The sequence below is a fragment of the Rhinopithecus bieti genome, unplaced genomic scaffold (assembly GCF_001698545.2).
Source record: "Rhinopithecus bieti isolate Rb0 unplaced genomic scaffold, ASM169854v2 scaffold_8675, whole genome shotgun sequence".
Classification (NCBI taxonomy): domain Eukaryota; kingdom Metazoa; phylum Chordata; class Mammalia; order Primates; family Cercopithecidae; genus Rhinopithecus; species Rhinopithecus bieti.
In genome coordinates, this window is record NW_016806447.1 from 4,906,855 (window position 1) to 4,920,077 (window position 13,223).

Sequence of the window (13,223 nt, forward strand, 5' to 3'; positions counted from 1 at the left end):
TGCATCCCAGCTCCAGTGAATAGTAGCCGTGTAGTCCTGGGTAAATTACTTGACCTCGCCACGCCTCAGTTTCCTCATCTGTAAAATCGGCATAAAAATAGCAACTACTGGCCGGGTGCGGTGGCTCACGCCTGTAATCTCAGCCCTTTGGGAGGCCGAGGCGGGCGGATCACGAGGTCAGGTGTGTTGCGAACCAGCCTGGCCAACATAGTGAAACCTCGTCTACTAAAAATATAAAAATTAGCTGGGTGTGGTGGCACGCGCCTGTAGTCCCAGCTACTAGGGAGGCTGAGGCAGGCGAATCACTTCAACTCGGCAGGTGGAGGTTGCAGTGAGCTGAGACCATGCCATTGCACTCCAGCCTGGGCCTCAGAGAGAGACTCCATCTAAAAAACAAAAAAAGGAACTAGTTCACAGGGTTACTGTGAGCCTTAGAAGGCTGTGTAATTACAAGAATGCCTGGTATATAAGTCCAGTATATTAAAAGACAGCCAGCATGTATTTTGATGCTTTAAGGAAAAACATCAGGTTCATTTCATTGAAGTGATGGTCTGCCCAAATATTTTGCATGTAACAATATCTTTAAGCAGTCTAAAGGTAAAGATATTGTAGACTTTGGAGGCCCTAATGTTGGCATTGCCTCTGCCAATATTTAAGGTATTTGACATATTGTCTTCACGTGCCAAATACCTTAAAAATGCCCTTATAGGACTGCGAAGAAAACTGATGAAATGTATATGCCTGCGTCCACCATGTTTAGTTCGAAAGCATTCATTAATGTATTTTTTCCTTTCCATTTTTTTGAACATTTTCTCAGTCTTTGATTCCAAAATTCCTGTGCTATCTCGGTATTCTCTGAAAACACTGCCAGACCTAAGATGCAAAGTGTCTTCCTTGACTACAAGATTTGGCTTGGCTTTTTCCATGAAACAAGGTCACCAGTGCCTCACCCTGGGGGCAAGTCTGGGCTTAGAGCTAGAATAGGACTGTAATCCTGATATTTCAGGCCTTTTAGCTTTAGCATGTAAAATGCTTTAGTATGTATTGATATTTAGCCATGCCTAAATTCGTAACAAGCACACAAAGAAATAGTCTTTTCCCCCTCTGTAAAGCCCACGTCACATTCTTCCTTTACTGCAGGGCCTCTTGGTGGGTCTTAAAACCTAGGATGGGTTAAATAAACAATGTAGGTGAGTTTAGTGTGCAAACAGCTGAAATCACCGGCTGCATTTTAAGCTCGTCTACAGCAGCAACCTGCAGACACCTAGTTCAGAGAGATTACTGAATTCCCTCCTTCCCATTAATAAAAGGGACCAGAATATCAGTCTACAAAAGACACTGCGTTGCTGCGAACCAGCTCTCGCTTGCGCGATCAGGAAGAAGGGCGGCAAGGCTGGAGCCTCGGGGCAGGAGAAAGGCAGGCTGCTTGTGACGTCAAATCAGCGGACTCTTATCTTGGCTTTAGGCCGGTTCCGGTTCCCCGGCTTTCCGGGCGCGAGCGTGTGCGAGCGTGTGCGAGCGCGGCAGCGTACTGCGCGTGCTCCGCAGAGGGACACGGGAAGGTTGGGTCCGGTTCGGGAGGAGATGCGTGATTGGCTGACGCTGTGCTCGGGGGTTCCCTGGCCCTTTCGGCAGGGGTAAAACAATAAGAGGGGGCGGCGGCAAAGGGGGCGGGACGTCCCTGGTCCTTGTCGTTCGTCGCAGCGCCTGGCGCCCGGGAAGAGGTGGTTGTGAAGCAGACGAACTCGCAGCTCTCCGGCTTCCGAGTTGTTGGAGGAAGGGGCGGCGAGCAAAAGAACCCGCCGCACCCGGTCCTCAGCGACTCTTCTGACCTCCGCGCGACGTACCCGCCGGCGCCGTTGGCTGGAGGTGTGTACGGGGGCCGGGAGGGGAGGTCGGTGTGGTGGTCGGAAAGGGACATTTTCTTCTCACTCCGCGGCGCGAGGTAATCGTCCGGTGTGTGAGCCCGGGAGCCAGAGGTGTAGCGGCAAAGACATTGTTCTTGCCGGGTCCCTACGCTGCCGTGTGTGCGTGAGAGAAGACCAGTCTTTCCTCTAGGTGAGGGGTGGGAGGCCGCCTGGGAAGGGAGGTGACCCGCGAGCGTCTTGCGTGCAGAGGGCTCCGAGGGCACAGGTGGGGTTGAGGTTTGTTGAGTATGAGGTGGCGAAGTAGGGGGGCACGCAGCAGTTCCCGAAGGCGAGCTGATGGAAGCTTAATACAGGAAGTGTGGGAGTAGGCTTTCTGGAGGGGATGTTTTAGAGTCGGTAGCCCACCGTTCCTGTTGCCGAATCGTTTTCGGCTCTTATTCCCTGTTCCTTCGGAGTGGGGAGGCCGTCGCCGCCCCGCCCGTGGGGGAGGGGAAAAGAGGTTTTGTCGGCAGAGGCAGAAGCGACGCAGATGCGAAAGTAGCGGCCTCCGGGCACCATTTCTGTGCACGGAAACAGAATCCGGGTTTGAAGGCAGCCGCCGCTTGGCTTACCCAGTACCTAGTGTTCCGTAGTCTGTGACCAACCCCCTCCTCCCCTCCACCTCGGGTTTAATCCGAACGTGTTCGGATACTGGAACTGTAACGTGCGCCTTCTTCGTCCCCCTCTCATGCAGACGATCCCTTATTGACCCGGGAATGACTTTTGAGGGATGGGTTCCCGCTTTTTTGGGGGTGGGGGGACAGAAAGGAACATAAACTTTCCTAGATTGTGTTGATATTGTTTGTGGAATCTGATAGAATTTTCCCTGCGTCTGTAAAAGCAGATTTCTTAAGATGGCCCTGTGCCGCTTTGGGGCGAATATAGATTTTCGTCTACAATTTCCTGCATAGAACAATTTTTTTCCCCAAGACATACTTAATGTTGTAACGGATTTGGGGGAGGGGGGAGAGTGCCTTTTCCTTCCTAACAACAACAACAAAAAAGGCACGTGCACTTTTAGCTGGAATAGTAAAGTTGTCCTTTTCTTCCCCTATGATTGTTGTGGGATATTAACTTGGATTAATATACTGTGGTTTTAGGTTCAAGGCTCCGTACCTTGTTCTAGTCTTTCAAACGTTAGCGTTGCAGGTACCTGGATCTAGGAACCATTAACTGCCGTTAAGAGAGCCCTGGTGTACTAGAGTGGGAGATGATGGCAATTAATCTCCAGCTCCATATTTGGCAGTTAATATAGCCTTAGGCATGTGAACAAAGTTTCTAAGTAAACTTTTGGCCCTGTTGGGATCCAGTGGTCCTTTTGATAATCCAAGATTCATGGTCTTAGGAGATACACGGTAGGATCAGTTTGAACCTCTTAGGATTGAATTACCGTTTCTTTAGCAGTAGTTACATTTTTCTTAAATTTTTAAGATTACTCATATGGGCCTTTATGTTATGATTTAATCTTTACAAACTAACTCTGAAAAGCAGTCAAGGAATTGTAGGAATAATAAGGACCTAGAATGAATTGCTTACTAAGAGCTGTCATGGTTCAGATTGATATTCAGGGTCGAAATATTAGTAATAGTGAAAAAACATCAAGAGTGAGCCAGAATGCTTGTGGGATGGATGGGGATAAAAATTAGAAGATAAAGAAGAAAACACGTTATTTGATAATTTCGTGGAGTAATAACTAACTTAACTGTTCAGTTAGCAGCTAAGCAGTTGATTTGTCAGCAGGCAACTCCTGGTTTGAAGAAAGTGTTGGCACTGTCTCTTTAAATTCTGAAAACTTCCCTTCCTTATCCTGCGAAATTATCACTGTTTATTACCCATAATTAGGATTGAACATTTTCCCCCTAGATTGCTTTAAAGAGACTTTCCACATATTTTGAGTGAATATAGAGACAGTGAATGACTCCTTTTCAGTGTTGATTTTGAAAGGCACAAACTAAAGTGTTGCGTCTGGACTTAAATTCAGTAGAATTTAATGGACAAACATGACCTAGTTACTCTCCACTGGTAGACACTTGTTTAATATCCGATAGAATAAATTGGTCCAACTCCCTGGCCTACCTTCAGAAGCAATAGAATTAGTTTCTTGACTGTTGTGTTTCCACTTACTTTTATCTTCTAATTTCCAAGTATTTTACCCTATCTTGAAACCATAGGTGTATTGAAAATGATTCTTGGATTTTCTGTTACTGCCCTGCCGTATTCCTTTTCACTCTTCTCAACAGTTTCACGTGAGCTAACAATTGCTTGTTTAAAATTAATTTTTTGTATTGTTGGAAGAGCTGGCTGCTCTTCCAAAGCGGTTGTTCCTAACCAAAGTGTAATGAAAACATCACTAGAGTCAGGAGACCTGATTTCGAGTCTTCTTTCTTTTTACTGTAACTGAGGGACCCCAAACACCTTTCCTTAGGCTCGCTAAACATCCTTTTCTGTAAATAAAGATAATGCCGTATCTATTTTAAAGACACAAAGGAAAATAGTAGGTTACTTGTTAAACGTTACAACATAGTATAAATACATGCTTTTCTTAATGCTTGGTCACTTTTAATGGCTTCTGAGTTTCAAAAGTAGCCTCCCTCAACTTCTGAGAAGGACAGAAAACATAAACATCTTTGGAGCCTGAATAAGAGATTTAGTCCGTAACTTACTTTTATTATTTATTTGTACCACTATGATTCTTAGATCCTTGTGAAGCTTTCATTCAATGGTGTGCCACGAAAGATTGAAGATCATTTCTTTAAAAAGGTATAGTGTTCCTTAGATTGTTCAAGTTACTTTAAGCAAAGACCATCTGGAATTTCAGAAAGTTCCAGTATTAATATGCATTTAGCTGTTGCAAATGGATATAGTCCATGGTTCAATTAAAATAAATAAACCTGACTAGTTTGAGCCCAGCTATGAATGAGGGACTCCAGATGGAAAGGGGTAAGTATCCTATAGTGGAGATAAGCTGTGTTTTAGCACCCACATAACCTTTGGTAACACGATGTGGTAAAGAGAACTGCATCCTACTACTAGAGGTCTTACTCTTTTTATAATAACTAATATCAAGTACTTACAACTCAGGCTCACTGCAACCTCCGCCCCGTGGGTTCAAGTGATTCTCCTGCTTCAGCCTCCCCAGTAGCTGGGATTACAGGCGCCTGCCACCACACCCAGCTAACTTTTTTCTATTTTTAGTAGAGATGGGTTTCTCCATGTTGGTCAGGCTGGTCTCGAACTTCTGACCTCAGGTGATCCACCCATCAGCCTCCCAAAGTGCTAGAATTACAGGCATGAGCCACCGTGCCCGGCCTCTTTTTCCTTTTGTAGTTTCTGGTACATACATAGTAGTCATAAAATAAATGTTGAATTTATTTTGTCTAACCCATTGACTCAGCTTGTGGATGGGAATGAATGAAGTAAGACAAAGGCCCAGAGAATGAAATTGCAGAGAATAATAACAGGTAATTAAAATATTTGTATAGAATTTGATACAGGAATGAGAAAGTATATAGTAGGAGATAAATTTGAAAGGTTGGTTATGACATTGAATGTCAGACTGGATTTCTGTGCAGGGCCTTACATGCCAAACTGAATGCAGTTTTACTCTGTACAATGTATACTACACATGATACAAGGGCTTGAACGACTTTTGAAGAATAACTAAAAGGTCTGAACAGTGGGAGTGTAAAGGAGGGCACAAATTCCAGCTTCTGAGTTGTAAGGATTTCACAGTTTAAGTGGCAAAGCTAAAGGAGGGGGAGAAAATCATGACTGAGCTTTCAGGTTGAGAAGATTATAACATGACACTTTCAACAGAAATAAGGAAATAGCTTTCTTTGGTGCATATGTGTGTTGGGACATATGTAGGTCATGTCTAGGTATTCAGTATGTGGTGACGAATGTAAAATTTGAACATATGGTATAGACTAGATACACGTTTAGGTAGACATGAGACCGGAAGCCGAAATTGCCAGGTTAGAAGACAGAACCTTGAGAACTTCTGTGTTTTGATGAGAAGGAAAATTTGCCTTATAGAACTCTGGAGGAGTTCAGGAGGAGGTAGTCAACATTGGTAATGCAGATGGGTGGAGGACTGAGAAGTCATTCGATTGTTGAGAAGAATTGTGATGTTTCCAGAGAATTGCATTCATGGGAGAGCTGAGTTATAATATTTGAGAGGGGAATAGAAGATGAAGACAGGTGTACAATTAGTAACTTAGGGCAGAGTATGATCAATAAACTGCCATGATAAAGGCCAAAAGTACTTTAAGAGTTAATAGCAAAGAGTTATATTCTGTTGAGGAATTCAGTGGGAGTAGAAAGATTTTCAAGGGGACAGGATTTCCGCTGGGCCCAGATAAATGCATAGGGTTTCAGTCATTGCAGATAGGAAGGTGTGGGATGAGTATTGGAGAAGTCAAAAGTCCTGCTTCTTGTTAACAGACTTTTAGGATCTTAGTGTTGGAATGGCCTAATTATACTTTTTTGGATGTATGAACTCCCTTACTATGTTTGTGCCAAATCATTCAGTTAGTCTCTGGAATACCTGTAGTGACTGACTACTTGTTAAGTAGCTCTATTTGACATTTGGACAACTCATGTTATTTTTGAGTTATGTTGAACCCAAATCTACCTTCTTATAATTTCCATTCACTATATTCCATTAGAATTTTCAGCTTTTTTTTTTTTTTTTTTTTTTTTTTTTTTTTTTTTGAGACCGGAGTCTCGCTCTGGCGCCCAGGCCTGGAGTGCTGTGGCCAGATCTCAGCCTCACTGCAAGCTGCCCAGCCTCCCGGTCACGAGCCATTCTCGCTGCCTCACCCTCCTCCGAGTACTGGGACTGACAGGCGCCCGCCATCCTCGCCCGGCTAATTTTTTGTATTTTTTTAGTAAGCAGACGGGTTTTCACCGTGTTAGGGCAGGATGGTCTCGATCTTCCTGACCTCGTGGATCCGCCCGTCTCGGCTCCCAAATGCCGGATTACAGGCTTGAAGCCACCGCGCCCGGCCAATTTTTCAGCTCATTTTGATATTATCATCTAAAATTAAATGTAGCCTGAGATTGATTGTTTGGAGACAGCCCCGTTATACTAGTGATTCACTGAACTTTAAATGGTAAACAAAAAACCTGAATGTTTCTTACCTAAAAGGTGACATTTTAATCAAAGTTTGAGGAAAGGAGAGTGATAACTTTGGTTTTTTTTTTTTTTCCCGTTATTTTGAAACTGAGGAAATATAAATACATTGTAGGATAATGAAGCTTAATGTGACTTTCTTTTCTAATCTGAATGTATGTCTACCAGTTCTCCACTCCCTCTCATTGTATATTATTTACAATGTTCCACTCCCTCTCAATGTGTATTATTAACAGATTCAGAAAATACGGTGACAAATAAAGAGCAATTTTCTGTGAGAGCTGACGTACATGTGCTTCAGGAATTAGTCTAGGCAAATGCAGAGGAAACGTTTTAAGAAACAGGAATGAATAAAATATTCTGATGAAGATTCACAGGGATTTTAGGTGCAGTAGGCAGAGTTGGAGAGTAGAATGCCTCTAAACTATACTGGATAATGTTTTTGGGGTTTTTTTTTTTGAGACAGTTTCACTCTTACTGCCCAGGCTGAAGTGCAATGGTGTGATCTCCGCTCACTGCAACCTTTGCCTCTGGGTTCAAGCAATTCTACTGCCTCCGCCTCCTGAGTAACTGGGACTACAGGCGTGTGCCACCATGGCTGGCTAATTTTTTGTATTTTTAGTAGAGACGAGGTTTCACTGTGTTAACCAGGATGATCTCGATCTCCTTACCTCGTGATCCGCCTGCCTTGGCCTCCCAAAGTGCTGGGAAGTAGGCATGAGCCACTGTACCTGGGCTTAGATTATGTTTTCATTTGAACAAGTAAAAGACGGATATGTTCATGAGAGAGCTTTGTCTGTGTATAGAGCTAATGTAACAGAGAAAATCTTACATTGTGCATTCCTGTGTGAGACTCTCCACATTTTCAGGTGTCACTGGAACAAGTGGGGTGTGATACATTGTATTTAACTTTTTCTAAAAAGATTGGTAGGTGAGGCTAACAACCACCTTATTGAAGAGGTGATTATCTTTGAAGTTGCTGATCTAACAACTTTCTGAGGATTTCTTTTTGTGTGTAAGTATCCTTTAATGTTGGGTATCTTTTTTTTTTTTTAAACAGGGTCTCACTCCTGTTACCCAGGTTTGAGTGCGGTGGTGCCATCTTGGCTTGCTGCAGCCTCGACTTCCCGGGCTCAGGCATTCCTCCCACCTCAGCTTCCCGAGTAGCTGGAGCTACACTTGTGCACTACCATGCCTGGCTAATTTTTTGTATTTTTTAGTAGAGACGGGGTTTTGCCATGTTGCCTGGCCTGGTCTCAAACACCTGAGCTCAAGCGATTCACCCACATTGACCTCCCAAAATATTGGGGTTACAGGTGTGAACCACTGCACCAGGCCTCCTTGGCTATCTTTATAGAACTGTGTAGTCTTGTAGGCTTGACGAGGGATTGCTTCTCAATTTGTAAATTAGGAAATCGAGATCCAGTAAGGTCATGACTTTTTCATGGCCATAGATAGATAAGATAGTCGAAACCTTTTACTCACTCCCATGTTCAGAATTTTGTTTCATTTTATTAACTTTTTTTAAGAAATGGAAGGTCCCAGATCTAGAAATGGATTACCTGTAAGGTGCTTTGCTATGAAGAATAAAAATGGCACAGTTCTTTCTTTTTGTAATCACTTTTATTCTGAATGTGTAATTTGACTTTTTTCCTTTTCTCAACCTTCTTACATACACTGACGGCACATGAATTATAAACGCGAACTTTATATTACTTACTCAGTTTTCATAGTCTTATTTTCTGTAACTATCCAAACGTTTGATGGTTGATCTCTAGTAATCATTTTCTGGTTGATTTCTATCAATTATGTTTTGGCTCTCTAAATTCTGAGTCGCTTCCAATCGGAGTTAATGGTTAAAGAAGTAACTGATGTAATTAGTTGAAACACTGTTCTCTCAGTAAGTCTTAATTTTGTTTTACCATTCCTGTGGGAGCCTCCTCTGCACCTTAAAAGCTCGGCTTTCTATATAACCTGTTATATATGCCTGTTTGTTTAGATTTTACCAGATTAACATTGCCTTACTTGTATACCATTTGAAGTTAACTTTTCAAGTTACTGCCTTCCAATAGTTCTAATAAGTATTAATTTATTGAGTATCGATAAATCAAATATTCTACTGCGCTTCCCTGTCTCTCTGTTCTAAATTGATGATATCTTGGCCATTATACTTCATTGACCATGTAGATAGTGGGCAAATTGAAGCTTTTTTTGAACCTTGTTACACCAAATCTTTAGAGCATTTTGACCTGTGATACTGGTATGTGTATTCTGTACCATTTTATTTTGGTTTGAGAAACAAATATGTAAGTGACAAAAATGATAGATCAGTATGTACTCTATGAATGTGGTGGGAAATTTGGGATAAATGACAACAGTGTTCCTGTAGAAAATCCGGAAATAGGCCGGGCGCGGTGGCTCAAGCCTGTAATCCCAGCACTTTGGGAGGCCGAGACGGGTGGATCACAAGGTCAGGAGATCGAGACCATCCTGGCTAACATGGTGAAACTCCGTCTCTACTAAAAAATACAAAAAAAAACTAGCTGGGCGAGGTGGCGGGCGCCTGTAGTCCCAGCTACTTGGGAGGCTGAGGCGAGAGAATGGCGTGAACCCGGGAGGCAGCGGAGCTTGCAGTGAGCTGAGATCTGGCCACTGCACTCCAGCCCAGGCGACACAGCGAGACTCCGTCTCAAAAAAAAAAAAAAAAAAAAATCCGGAAATATAGAGAGAAGAAAACAATAATCCCCAAACCTGGAAATTCCTAATAGTATTTCTGTCACTGTCAATTTAAAGAAAACTATTTTGTGCATAGTTATTTTGTCCAGAGAGTAATGTAGTGTTTTCCCATGTGTTAGTATTATTTTACTATCAATTTTTATGGTGTTAAAATACATATAATTTCCATGTTTTAGTTACCTTGTTAAATTTTACTTGGTAAGTCTACTGTTCTTTACCCACCCTCATTATTCAAAATAAAAATGTTAAGTTGCTTAGGTGTGTGTGTGTGTGTGTGTGTGTGTGTGTTTGAGATAGGTCTCGTTCTGCCAGCCAGGCTGCAGTGCAGTATCCCGATCAAAGCTCACTGCACCCAAGACCTCCTGGGCTCAAGCAGTCCTCCCAAGTAGCTGGGACCACAAGTGTGCACCACCGTACCTGGCTAATTTTAGATGGGGTTTTGCCTTGTTGCCCAGGCTGGTCTCCTAAGCTCAAGCAGTCTGCCCACTTCGACCTCCCAAAGTGCTAGGATTACAGGCATGAGCCACAGCCCAGTGCTTTGTTACTTTAAATGTAGCAGCATATGAGTCCTTTTTGCATTAGGGTTGTTACCCTTATTGGGAGTTTTCAGTTTTCTGGAATATCAGTGGCACCTGAAATGGCAGTTTTTGGATCTGCTCTTTGTGAATTAACTATTTTTGAAAGCAAGTGAAGCATTATGGAAAATTTTAAACAGATTCGGGGATTTTTGTAAATCAAGTTTGAGAGTTTCAGAAAGACAGAGGAGGGATAGTTAGTTGGAAAGGAAGAAACAAGGAACCTAAAAACATAATGTAAAAGTTGAATTGTGAGTCACTAGAATTATATAAAGCTACACTCTTTATTTGTAAGCTCTACTATAGTTGGTATTTGATTTTTATTGAAAATAGCATCACAATTTTAATGACTGTGATGCAGGACTGTCTCTGAAATTGTTTTAGTTATTTAAAGTAAACATACATGGAAATTTGTTTTTTATTTTCAATTTTTTGTATAGAGATGGGATCTCTGTTGGCCAGGCTGGTCTTGAATTCCTGGCCTGGAACTTTCCTCCCACCTCTGCCTCCCAAAGTGCTGGGATTACAGGTGTGAGCCACTGTGCAAGCCTGCAGTGTTTTCTTGTCTTTGTTTGTTTGTTTTGAGATAGTCTCGCTCTGTTGCCCAGGCTGGAGTGCAGTAGTGTGACCTCAGCTCATTGCAACCTTTTGTCCCCCAGGTTAAAGTGATTCTTGTGCCTCAGCCTCCTGAGTAGCTGAGATTACAGGTGTGTGCCACCATGCTCAGCTAATTTTTTTTATTTTTAGTAGAGACGGGGTTTCACTATCTTGGTCATGCTGGTCCCGAACTCCTGACCTCAAATGATCCCCCTGGCTCAACTTGAATTTTAAGCAGGAATTAATCAATCAGTTTATTTATTGAGATGGAGCCTCACTGTGTTGCCCAGGCTGGAGTGCAGAGGCACGATCTTGGCCCACTACAACTTCTGCCTCCTGGGATCAAGCGATTCTCTTGCCTCAGCTTCCCAAGTAGCTGGGACTACAGGCGCCGACCACCACGCCTGGCTAATTTTTGTATTTTAATAGAGACAGGGTTTTACCATTTTGGCGAGACTGGTCTCAAACTTCTGACCTCAGGCAATCTGCCCACCTTGGCTTCCTAAAATGCTGGGATTACAGGTGGGAGCCACTGTACCTGGCTAAGCAGGAATTTAAACTGCATCCTGATTTACCCAATAGATACACACTTAGCTATTGTGATTTTTTTTGTTTTTTGTTTGTTTGTTTGTTTTAGTACTTTTAAGTGTAATAGGTATTTTTAAAATAAAACAGGTGGACTTTTGAAAATAAAACAGGTGGCTGGGCACGGTGGCTCACACCTGTAATCCCAGCACTTTGGGAGGCTGAGGCGGGTGGATCACAAGGTCAGGAGTTCAAGACCAGTCTGGCTAACATGGTGAAACCCCATCTCTACTAATAATACAAAAATTAGCCACGTGTGGTGGCACGTGCCTGTGGTCTCAGCTACTTGGGAGGCTGAGGCAAGAGAATTACTTGAACCCGGGAGGCAGAGGTTGCAGTGAGCCAAGATTGTACCACTGGACTCCAGCCTGGGCAACAGAGCAAGACTCCATCTCAAAATAAAATAAAACAGGTTATATTTCATATTTTTCTCTCCTCCTAATCTCCAATTTCTAATGTTATAATTTTGACTGTTCTGGGGACTGTATTCTCATAGTAAATGCTGAGAAGTTTTGTTTGTGGCTCACACCTGTAATCCCAGCACTTCGGGAGGCTGATGTGGGAGGATCACTTGAGGCCAGGAGTTCGAGACCAATCAGGGCATTATAGCAAGACCTCGTCTCTGCTAAAAATAAAAGTTAAAAAATTTTAAAAAATTAGCTAGGTATGGTGGTGCGTGCTTATAGTCCCAGCTACTCAGGAGGTTGAGGTGGGAGGATCGCTTGAGCCTGAGCCTGAGCCTGAGCCTGGCAGTTGAAGCTGTAGTGAGCCATGATTGCACCACTACACTCCAGCCTAGGTGACAGAGCGAGACCCTGTCTCACAAGACAAAAAAGAATTGTTTTTATTTTGTGCTAGTTGTTCTTGTTCGTTTTAACTTTGAGGCACATTATCGTAGCACCAGTTTTTGCTTGTTTATATTTCTTGACAGACTGTGAACTCCTCAAGGGTTAGAAACTTATCTTGTTCACCAGAGTATTTCATTTATTATAAACAGCATCTCATGTAGTAGTTAGATGCTTAATTAGTGGAAAGAAAGATTAGAGAGACATAATATCAAAGGTAAAAAATGCTTATTTCTAAGTACTGAAGTTATAGCTGGTGATTAATCATTGTTACTATTTTGAAAATGGTGAAATTAATTCCCAGAAGGAAAGAGAATACAAAAACACAAGTCGTGGCGCTTTGCTATGAGTGTTATCTCTGAGTCTTAACTTGTGCCCTCTGTCTTGCTTCCTAGGATAAAACCACTGCAATCCAGGAATGTAGTAGATTTTGGTCCCCAAAGGAAAAAGGCACTGTGAATAGAAGGACTTATACTTAGTCTGAGGCAGCATTGGACCTCTTGGGAATAAGAAATAACAAAGATGCTATTTTCCTCTACTGAAGGGTAGGGAAATCAAGAAAGAGACACAAGGGGAGACACAAATGTTGGAGGTTACCTTATGGATAGTAGTTAGGAATGTATTGTTTTGCTGTTTGTTGTAAGTTACTTTTTTTTTTTTTTTTTTGAGACGGAGTCTTGCTCTGTCACCCAGGCTGGAGTGCAGTGGCCGGATCTCAGCTCACTGCAAGCTCTGCCTCCTGGGTTTATGCCATTCTCCTGCCTCAGCCTCCGAGTAGCTGGGACTACAGGCGCCCGTCACCTCGCCCGGCTAGTTTTTTGTATTTTTTAGTAGAGACGGGGTT

General features: G+C 42.8%; 1 protein-coding gene across 3 annotated transcripts in view; it reads left to right on the forward strand.

Moving 5' to 3' along the window:
• The first annotated feature begins 1,113 nt into the window (after window positions 1–1,113).
• Window positions 1,114–13,223, forward strand: part of G3BP2 (G3BP stress granule assembly factor 2) — a 31,008-nt gene continuing 18,898 nt past the window's right edge. For 2 of the 3 annotated variants that reach the window (XM_017876586.1, XM_017876588.1), the window contains exon 1: window positions 1,114–1,869. The gene's annotated coding sequence lies outside the window, so the exon portion shown is untranslated. The other variant, XM_017876587.1, reaches the window with a different exon arrangement.